The following is an 11,393-nucleotide window of genomic DNA, read 5'->3' on the forward strand; positions in this document are numbered from 1 at the left end:
GGGTTCTGCCATGGACTCAGCATTTTTACCCACCACTGCTTTAGTCCCAACAATGTTCATGTTAACACAATAAAAAAGGCAAGTATCTTATTTCATTAGAAAATCAGTCTGACCTTTTAAATTCTTCTAAAACTGTCCCAAGTTCCCAGGAATCTGTGGATCACAGAAAGAACTACTGGCAAGCAACAGTCACTTTTCAATTAAGCACAAAATGCCTTAAAAATTTATTCTAATGCATTTTAACCACATCTATATTTTTATTTATCTTTTTGATATAAATCTGTTTTTCATAAGACTAACCCATTTTTTTCTTTAAAATATTTGGGGTTTTTTTTTCTATTATCTTTTCTAGCATACTCTTCTCAAAATATTCAAGAAACCACTGACTAGACATATTTGAATTATTTTAGCCAATTTTTACATTCCAAAGTCAGTCTCCATGACAGCAAATTACTCAAAGCCTGATGTTCTGAATAGATACCATTTATATAAGAAATATTTGCTTCATTTAACTCCTTTCTGTCAATTTGCTTCTTTTCGCATAGTCAGTTCATTTCCATTTATCTCTGTGAGAGCTCAACTGTCTTTGATGACTCAACATTAAAAAATTCAAAAAGGAGAAAATACGTGTCATTTATTTTGGCAAATTATAAGAAGTAATAAGTATGTGATGAAAATGAAGACTATTTCCTAGTGAGATGTTTTTCAAATGCCAAGTGTCAAATATAAATATATTGCTGTTGTATTGGGAAAGCAGAGATCCCAGTTTTCTGCCTTGGGGAAAGTGCAAATAGCTTTTTCCCCAAAGATGAAAGCAGTAAGGACATGATTCTTAGAGGGATCGAGATTAGGCCATCGACAGATCTCTTCTCATGCCCACAATTTACATCTGTCACTTTCCTTCAAGTAATGGAAGGCCTGTTACTAAATTACTAAGAAACAATTCATAATAAAGTCTATAAGGAACAGTATGAACACAACGCCGTAGAGATGGAGTAGAAGGGAGAATGAGGGAGGGAAAGAGTGAAGGCGGTATTTCCAACTAGATTTTCAACAGTCCATAGGATTTCAACTGACTGCAGAAATTGTGAAGGTATCTCAAGTATAAAGGGCACAAAGGAAAAATAACATACAAGGTGTAAACAACAAAGATCTATGGCATAGCACAGGAAATTATGACCACTATCTTGCCTCTTTTAACCTATAACGAAATATAAACTGCAAAAACACTGAATCACTATGTTGTACACCCAAAACCAATATTGTAAATCAACTATACATCAATAAAATTAGTTAAAATAGTTAAGGGTTAAGGTGTGCTTGAGAATTGGCAGCAATCTAGATAAGGTAGAGCCAATCTGAAAAGCTCTCAGATGTTCAAGCTGCATTTAGAAAAGGAAGAGGAACTAGAAATCAAATTGCCAACATCCACTGGATCACAAAAATGCAAGAGAATTCAAGAAAAATATCTACTCCTTTCTGACTATGCTAAAGACTTTGCCTGCCTGCATCACAACAAACTGTGGAAAATTCAGAGAGATGGGAATACTAGACCACCTTACTACCTACTAAGAAACCTGTATGCAGGTCAAGAAGCAACAGATAGAACTGGACATGGAACAACAGACTGCTTCAAAATTGGGAAAAGAGTACGTTAAGACTGTATATTGTCACCTTGCTTATTTAACTTACATACATTATACATCATGCGAAATGCCGGCTGAATAAAGCACAAGCTGGAATCAAGATTGCAAGGAGAAGCATCAATCAATAACCTCAGATATGCAGATGACACCATCCTTATGGCGGAAAGTGAAAAGGAATTAAAAAGTCTCTTGATGAAGATCAAAGAGGAGAGTGAAAAAGTTGGCTTAAAACTCAACATTCAAAAACTTAAGATCAAGGCATCTGGTCCCTTCACTTCATGGGCGGGGAAACAATGGCAACAGTGACAAACTATTTTCTTGGGCTCCAAAATCACGGCAGACAGTGACTGCAGCCATGAAATTAAAAGATGCTTGCTCCTTGGAAGGAAAGCTATGACAAACATAGACAGCATATTAAAAAGTAGAGACATTACTTTGCTGGCAAAGGTCCATCTAGTCAAGGCTATGGTTTTTCCAATAGTCATGTAAGGATGGGAGAGGTGGACCAAACAGAAGGGTGTGCACTGAAGAATTGATGCTTTTGAACTGTGGTGCTGGAGAAGACTCTTGAGAGTCCCTTGGACTGCAAGGAGATCAAACCAGTCCATCCTAAAGGAAATCAGTCCTGAATATTGATTAGAAGGACTGATGCTGATGCTGAAACTCCAATACTTTGGCCATCTGATGCGAAGAACTGACTCATTGGAAAAGACCCTGATGCTGGCAAAGACTGAAGGAAGGAGGAGAAGGTGGCAACAGAGGATGAGATGGTTGGATGGCCTCACTGATTCAATGGACATGAGTTTGAGCAAATGGGGAAACTGTGTATGCTGCAGTTCTTGGGGCACAAAGAGTTGGACATGACTGAGTCACTAAACAACAACAACAAATCCATAGAGTGAATAAAACCACCTTAACCTCAGAGATCTGTGTTTCAATTTAGGTTATTTTCACTCTATTTTCCCATGTGTCTATTTTACATCTATAGAAACAAGATTAGGATCCCCAACTCTCCTACTGTACAAGTTAACTGTCAGAATGAATTTATATATTCACAAGTATTTTAGAGCTATGAACTAATGTATTCTGTATATTTTAATTTATATGTGTTTATGTACATACACATATACATGCACATATTTATATATGTTTATGTGCATGTAACTTATTAGTATATCTGATTAGAGAGAAGACAGGAAAAATATAGATGCATTAGGAGCTTACTGCATTAAATAAATAAAAAGATGATAGAAATCTTATCCAAGGTGATACCAGAAATAAACTAAACACAAGGAATGTATTAATATAAAATAAAATTCTTTTCCTAAATACAGTAGTACTTCATTGAAACATGTAGTTTTAAAATTCAGCAAATTATACAGAAATGTAAACCAGAACCTTATATTTAATAATCAAGATTGATACAAGCTTGTGGAAAATAGGGCAAGTTATCTGTAATACTATACAATGAATCTTACATATCAGGTAACAGATAATATAAAATTTTTGTAGTAATTTTAATTACTAGTTAAATTGTACTCAATATTTCTATTGGAGTTACATGTTTTATTACGTAGTTATTAGTTCATTTTACATAAAGATTTAATTTTAGATTAATAACATAATACAAATAAGAAAAACCACTCACCAAATAGCTAGCAAAAGGCAACCAAAAAGTGTTTGTATAACTTCAATTAGTTCACTTTGATTTAACATTTCATTTTTAATTCTTAATTTGGCATATATAAATACATAAAAGTGACCAGAATTTTTAAATAAAAAAATTAGAAACAAAAGTAGAGTATGTAGTCTTTATCTCATGGAAAAAACTATTTAAATTGAAAGGCTTAAGCTTTCACATATTACTGCACCAAGATGCATGTTTTGATTTTAGTTTACAGTATTTTATCAAACCTAAATTAGGCTACTTTGGTGATTTTCAGGCTTAAGGGTTTATAAAATGAATTTTGGATTTGCACGTAACAACATGATTAGAAGTGCTTTTGTAGCTAATTTTAAAATGTTAACATAAGAACAGTAACAAATTAAGTTGTACTTCTAAAGAGTAATTTCCAGGAAATAATTACTGACAATTTTTCTTCTTCTGGCACCAGTCATGTAACTCCTTAGAAGATAAAATCCTTTCTCACTCTTTAAGAGGTCACAATGACCCACCACTCATCAAGTTGTAGGTATAGACAACTTTGGTGAACTTTATGTACAATTCCAAGATATCATTTCCCCTTAAACATAGTAACTGGTGCAGAACAGAATGGGTCAGACGACCTGGGGAAATACTGGGCCACACCTAGTGGAAGTTCTTAGATTTTTGCATCCTTTAGTAGCCAAGTCATGTTCAACTCTTCATAACCCCACCCCATGAACTGCAGCACGCCAGTCTTTCCTGTCCCTCACCTCCCAGTGTTCGCCCAAATTCATGTCCATTCAATCGTTGATGCCATCCAACCATCTCATCCCCTGTTGCCCTCTTTCCCTTTTGCCTTCAATCTTTCCCAGCATCAAAGTGTTTTCCAATGAGTCAGCGTAGCTTAGATACTTCCTTAAGATAGTAATCTTACTAGCTAGATTACTTGTATTCTGTCTTACCAAATGTGTGACTGAGCTTCTGGTTAAAAAAGTGATGATTCAGTTCAGTTCAGTTCAGTTGCTCAGTCGTATCCGACTCTTTGCGACCCCATGAATCGCAGCACGCCAGGCCTCCCTGTCCATCACCATCTCCCAGAGTTCACTCAGACTCACATCCATCGAGTCCGTGATGCCATCCAGCCATCTCATCCTCGGTCGTCCCCTTCTCCTCCTGCCCCCAATCTCTCCCAGCATCAGAGTCTTTTCCAATGAGTCAACTCTTTTGCATGAGGTGTCCAAAGTACTGGAGCTTCAGCTTCAGCATCATTCCTTCCAAAGAAATCCCAGGGTTGATCTCCTTCAGAATGGACTGGTTGGATCTCCTTGCAGTCCAAGAGACCCTCAAGAGTCTTCTCCAACAACACAGTTCAAATGCATCAATTCTTCGGCGCTCAGCCTTCTTCACAGTCCAACTCTCACATCCATACATGACCACAGGAAAAACCATAGCCTTGACTAGACGGACCTTAGTCGGCAAAGTTATGTCTCTGCTTTTGAATATACTTTCTAGGTTGGTCATAACTTTTCTTCCAAGGAGTAAGCATCTTTCAATTTCATGGCTGCAGTCACCATCTGCAGTGATTTTGGAGCCCAAAAAAATAAAGTCTGACACTGTTTCTACTGTTTCCCCATCTATTTGCCATGAAGTGATGGGACCAGATGCCATGAAGTGATGGGACCAGATGCCATGATCTTCGTTTTCTGAATGTTGAGCTTTCAGCCAACTTTTTCACTCTCCTCTTTCACTTTTTATCAAGAGGCTTTTTAGTTCCTCTTCCCTTTCTGCCATAAGGGTGGTGTCATCTGCATATCTGAGGTTGTTGATATTTCTCCCAGCAATCTTGATTCCAGCTTGTGCTTCTTCCAGTCCAGCGTTTCTCATGATGTACTCTGCATATAAGTTAAATTGATTAGGCTACTTGAAAGGACTGACCAAATATGTAGTTGTACAAGATCAATGATCATAACTGTGTAACTCTAGATATGGGAAGAAGTAACAAAGGAGAACCATTTCCTGGACCATAACAGACCAGTAAAACAGGGTGTCCAGATGCTTCGGGCTACTGTTAAGAGTAATAGCACACTCAGTGGCCTATTAGTGCAGATGCCAAAACTAAAAAAGAGCATTCCTAGTGCGCCGTTGAACATACTGGTCTTGTAAAGACTCCCAAACCCTGGTTAAAATTAGGACCAAAAGAGAAGGAATTGAGAAAGAAAAATGTTGCCCAACATCCAGTCCCATAAGAATCAAGTCAGTACCCACTGCAGCCACTGACCTACAATACACCAGACAAGGAATTTGCGGTGAGATATGGATGAACCGCTCTGTACTCTAAGAAAACTGGCAAGAGTGGCCCACAGAGTTATTTCCAGGAGAAACATTTTATGAACCTGGATTCTTGCATCTTCCCATACTCATAAAGGCCCTAAAATCATTAACTAAGGTACTTAGAAGGTTCTCAGAACAGAGAACCTTCTACCAAATGCATGCCTGAATGACACATATGCCTTCATCTAAATCACATATATACTGGCCTTCCCCTTCAGCTCTTCAAAACCATTCTCAAAGTTCTGAGATTGTCTCCTGGGTTATAATCCTCGAGTTGACTCAAATATATTTTTCCATTTCTTTCTTAGACTGACTACTGATTCATTCTTTTGTGTTGACAGTATTTATATGTAAATTATATACATACTATGTATATATCTGTGTGTATAAAGGCATAAACAACTACTGACACAAGAAATAGTGTCAATAAATTTCAGATGCATGAAATGAAAAAAATTCAGATTCAAAAGGGTATGTATATTATGATTTTATTTTTATGGCATTTTGAAAAGGGTAAAACTATAGGCATACAAAATAAATCAGTGTTAACCAAGGCCTACAGATTCAGGGAGTGGGTATTTACTACAAAGAGGCCCAGGGGGACATTTTGTGGTGATTTAAGTATCCTATAACTTGATTATGGAGGCAGCTATATGATTATGTACTTGTTAAAAGTCACAGACCTGTACACCAAAAAGGGTTAATGTATGCATATTTGAGTATAACATACTAATATATGTACTATATATGACATATGATATACATTATAATTATACTTGAAAATTATATTTTTATAAATCTGACTTAGAAAAAAGAAGAGAGTTCCAGAAAAACATCCACTTCTGCTTTATTGACTATGCCAAAGCCTTTGACTGTATGGATCACAATAACTGTGGAAAATTCTTAAAGAGATGGGAACACCAAACCACCTGACCTGCCTCCTAAGAAATCTGTATGCAGGTCAAGAAGCAACAGTTAGAACTAGACATGGAACAACACACTGCTTCAAAATTGGAAAGGAGTACATCAAGGCTGTATACTGTCACCCTGATTATTAAACTTATATGCAGAGTAGCACATCATGCAAAATGCCAGGATGGATGAAGCACAAGCTAGAATCAAGATTGCTGGGAAAAATATCAATAACCTCAGATATGCAGATGACACCACCCCTATGTCAGAAAGCAAAGAGGAACTAAAAAGCCTCTTGATGGAAGTGAAATAGAGTAAAAAAGCTGGCTAAAAACTTAACATTTAAAAAACTAAGATCATGGCATCTGGTTCCATCACTTCACAGCAAATAGATGGGGAAACAATGGAAAGAGAGACAGACTTTATTCTGGGGGGGCTCCGAAATCACTGCAGATGGTGACTGCAGCCAGGAAATTTTAAAGAGGCTTGCTCCTTGGATGAAAAGCTATGACCAACCTAGACAGCATATTAAAAAGCAGAGACATTACTTTGTCAACAAAGGTTCATCTAGTCAAAGATATGGTTTCTCCAGTAGTCATGTATGGATGTGAGAGTTAGACCATAAAGAAAGCTGAGTGTCAAAGAATTTATGCTTCTGAATTGTGGTGTTGGAGAAGACTCTTGAGAGTCCCCCTTGGACTGCAAGGAGATCAAACTTGTCAATCCTAAAGGAAATCAACCCTGAATATTCATCAGAAGGACTGATGCTGAAAGCTCCAATACTTTGGCCACCTGGTGCGATGAACCGACTCATTGGGAAAGACCCTGATGCTGGGAAAGACTGAAGGCAGATGGGAAAGGAGACGACAGAGGATGAGAATGGCTGGACAGCATCACCGATGCGATGGACTTGAGTCTGAGCAACTCTGAGAGCTGGTGATGGACAGCAAAGCCTGGTGTGCTACAGTCCATGGGGTTGCAAAGAGTCGGACAAAACTGAGCCACTAATCTGAACTCTGACTCGAAAATTATTCTATGATTCAATACACAAAATTATCACTAAATATCTTCAGAGAGAAGAAATTTAAAGGTGAGTAATTTCCATATTTTAATCAAAGTAAAGCCTTAACATCAATGGGACTACATATCTTATAAACGAAAAACATCTTTTATGGAAAGGCAATCAGAACATTTACCCACCTATCTGGGTCTTTTAAATAAAATAGATCCTTCCCATGAAAGAGTTAAAAGAATTTCTATAACAGTTCATCCCATCAAGAAGAAGGAACAGAAAAGGCACAGAAAATGTGCCAATATTGTTTAAGAATTCCAAAGAAAATGCTACTATTTAATAATTACCAGTTTCATGCTGACCATTTCACTCTCAAAGAAATAAAAATATCCACAGATAGATGTATGACTCTCTGATAAATGATGTGACATTTCATCATTGCTCCTGCTGAAAGTCTCAAGATATTATTTTTCTAGTTTTATTTGTTAGTCCTGTGAGTATGTGAATGTTGTTTGTGTTATTGAGAGACTGTATTTTATAACTTAAGAAAAATGGAAGTAACCTGAGATTTTGGTATATCATATGGTAGTTGCATTTCATTCTATTCCTGGATACTAAATTAATCATACTTCTGAACTAGCTCTCCTAGGATTGGTTTATATAACATTGCTGATCTTCTCTTGCTCCTACTCATCAATAATTTGCATTTGTGGGCACAAAGCTGTTTCAAGATTTTGGCTCCCACAGCTCTACATTTAGCTTCCTTACACAAGTGCTAGGTAAACAAAACATTTTTGTTCAAACATCAAGGATGAGCCAAATAAATACTACATTCACCCCAATGCTTCAGACATTCCATTCAATAAATTTCAAACAGTTTTCTCTTGGATCCTTTAACTAAATTTCATCAGTGTGTACTTAAGTGTTTTCAAACATATCAGTTCAGCTTGTGACAAATTTTACTTCTGCCACACTATTGGCATTATTCAATAAAAACACATGCACTTGAAAATTAGGACATATTTTCCTCTGGGTAGCATATTCTATTTTCATTTTTAACCACTTTTTGAGACTATGTTAGTATCTATAATTGAGAATTCTCACTTGTATGAAGCAGACATGAGAGCTAGAAACCATTGCAAGTTATGGGAAGCGAGCAACTGCAATCAAAGTCTGACGATGTATTTTAGTTTTGAACAGAAGAACTTCAAGGATTTTCCAACAACAGTTTTAAATTTCTACATCACTGAAACCTATGCCAGATAGGCCCTTGAAAAAATAGGTAATAAAATTATTAGGAGTATGTACATTCAGGTTATGGTTATCCACTGTAGTGGACAATGCATGTATCTTAAACCTGCCTCCAGTCAAAAGTAACTAGAGCAAATCCAGGTATCTAAAATTATCTAGAATTCTCCTCACTCCTCATATCACTGTGGTGCAACCTTCTACACTAAAATTCTCACCAGAAGTTAAAATTGCATTCTTTACTCAGGGAAATTACAATACAGGCCTTTCTAGTGGTGGAAGGAAGGAAGGAAAGAAGGCAAGGAGACTGGGGGCTGACCTAGAGCTCACACAATTCTAAGATACCATCACATTTATTCACTACAACTTAAATTTAACATTCATATCTAGAAAGCAGGACCCTCTAAAGAATTGAGGTGAAAAACAGGTTTTCAATTATTGCAGTTGGATAATGTTTACTTAAAATTTAAAACATATATATATATATATATACATATATATATATATACACACACACACACCAAAAAAAAATTAAGCAATTATCCCTTAAATCTAAGAAACTTACTTAGAACCATTGAGACTGTTAGGCAAATAGCTTTTTCAGAGAAGGCTATGTGGATCACAGTGCATTCCTTTGAAAATTAAATAAAATGTGGTTATGTTTTGGAAAAACACCCTATCTTTCCATTCCATGCCTTTTCCATTTCTGTAAGCTATCCCTACCTTTCCCGTTGTGGATCAGGGGAAAATAGTTTTGTATTTCTCATATGGAGTCATGGCATTTGGTTAGATTGTAATTTGTGTTTAAGCAAATGTGTGGCTAGAGATCTCTTCAAGAAATTAAGATACCAAGGGAAATTTTCATGCCAAAGATGGGCACAATAAAGGACAGAAATTGTATAGACCTAACAGAAGCAGAAGATATTAAGAAGAGGTGGCAAGAATACACAGAAGAACTATACAAAAAAAGATCTTCATGACTCAGATAACCATGATATCATCACTCACCTAGAGCCAGACATCTTGGAATGTAAAGTCAAGTCGGCCTTAGGAAGCATCACTATGAACAAAAGCTAATGGAGGTGATGGAATTCCAGTTGAGCTATTTCAAATCCTAAAATATGATGCCATGAAAGTGCTGCATTCAATATGTCAGCAAATTTGGAAAACCCAGCAGTGGCCACAGGACTGGAAAAAGTCAGTTTTCATTTCAATCCCAAAGAAAGGCAATGCCAAAGAATGTTCAAACTACTGCACAACTGCATTCATCTCACATGGCAACCCACTCCAGTACTCTTGCCTGGAAAATCCCAGGGACGGAGGAGCCTGGTGGGCTGTAGTCCATGGGGTCGCAAAGAGTCGGACACGACTGAGCGACTTCACTTTCACTTTTCACTTTCAGGCATTGGAGAAGGAAACGGCAACCCACTCCAGTGTTCTTGCCTGGAGAATCCCAGGGACGAGGGAGCCCGGTGGGCTGCCGTCTATGGGGCTGCACAGAGTCGGACACGACTGACGCGACTTAGCAGCAGCAGCAAATGCTAGCACAGTAAAGCTCAAAATTCTCCAAGTCAGGCTTCAATGGTATGTGTACCATGAACTTCCAGCTGTTCGAGCTGGTTTTAGAAAAGGCAGAGGAACCAGAGATCAAATTGCCAGCATCCGTTGGATCATTGAAAAAGCAAGAGAGTTCCAGAAAAAACATCTATGTGTGCGTTATTGACTACACCAAAGTCTTTAACTGTGTGGATCACAACAAACTGAGGAAAATTCTACAAGAGATAGGAATACCAGACCACCTGACCTGCCTCTTGAGAAATCTGTATGCAGGTCAAGAAGCAATAGCTAGAACTGAGAGGTGGAACAACAGACGGGTTCCAAATAGGAAAAGGTGTACGTAAAGGCTGCATATTGTCACCCTGCTTATTTAACTTATATGCAGAGTGTATCATGCGAAATGCCAGACTGGATGAAGAACAAGCTAGAATCAAGATTGCCAGGAGAAATATCAATAACCTCAGATACCAGATGACAACACCCTTATGGCAGAAAGTGAAGAAAAACTAAAGAGCCTCTTGATGAAAGTGAAAGAGGAGAGTGAAAAAGTTGGCTTAAAACTCAACATTCAGAAAACTAAGATCATGGCATCTGGTCCCAGCACTTCATGGCAAATAGATAGGGAAACAATGAAAACAGTGAGAGACTTTACTTTGGGGGGCTCCAAAATCACTGCACATGGTGACTAAAGCCAGGAAATTAAAAGATGCTTGCTCCTTGGAAGAAAAGCTATGACCATCCTAGACAGCATATTAAAAAGGAGAGACATTATTTTGCCAAGAATGGTCGTTCTAGTCAAAGCTATGGTTTTTCCAGTAGTCATGTATGGATGTGAGAGTTGAGCTAAAAATAAAGCTGAGTGCCAAAGAATTGATGCTTTTGAACTATGAAGTTGGAGAACACCCTTGAGAGTCCTGTGGACTGCAAGGAGACCAAACCAGTCCATCCTAAAGGAAATCAGTCCTGAATACTGATTGGAAGGACTGATGCTGAAGGCAAAACTCCAATACTTTAGCTACCTGGTGTGAAGAACTGAGTCACT

The sequence above is a fragment of the Ovis aries genome, chromosome 26, assembly GCF_016772045.2.
Source record: "Ovis aries strain OAR_USU_Benz2616 breed Rambouillet chromosome 26, ARS-UI_Ramb_v3.0, whole genome shotgun sequence".
Classification (NCBI taxonomy): Eukaryota; Metazoa; Chordata; class Mammalia; order Artiodactyla; family Bovidae; genus Ovis; species Ovis aries.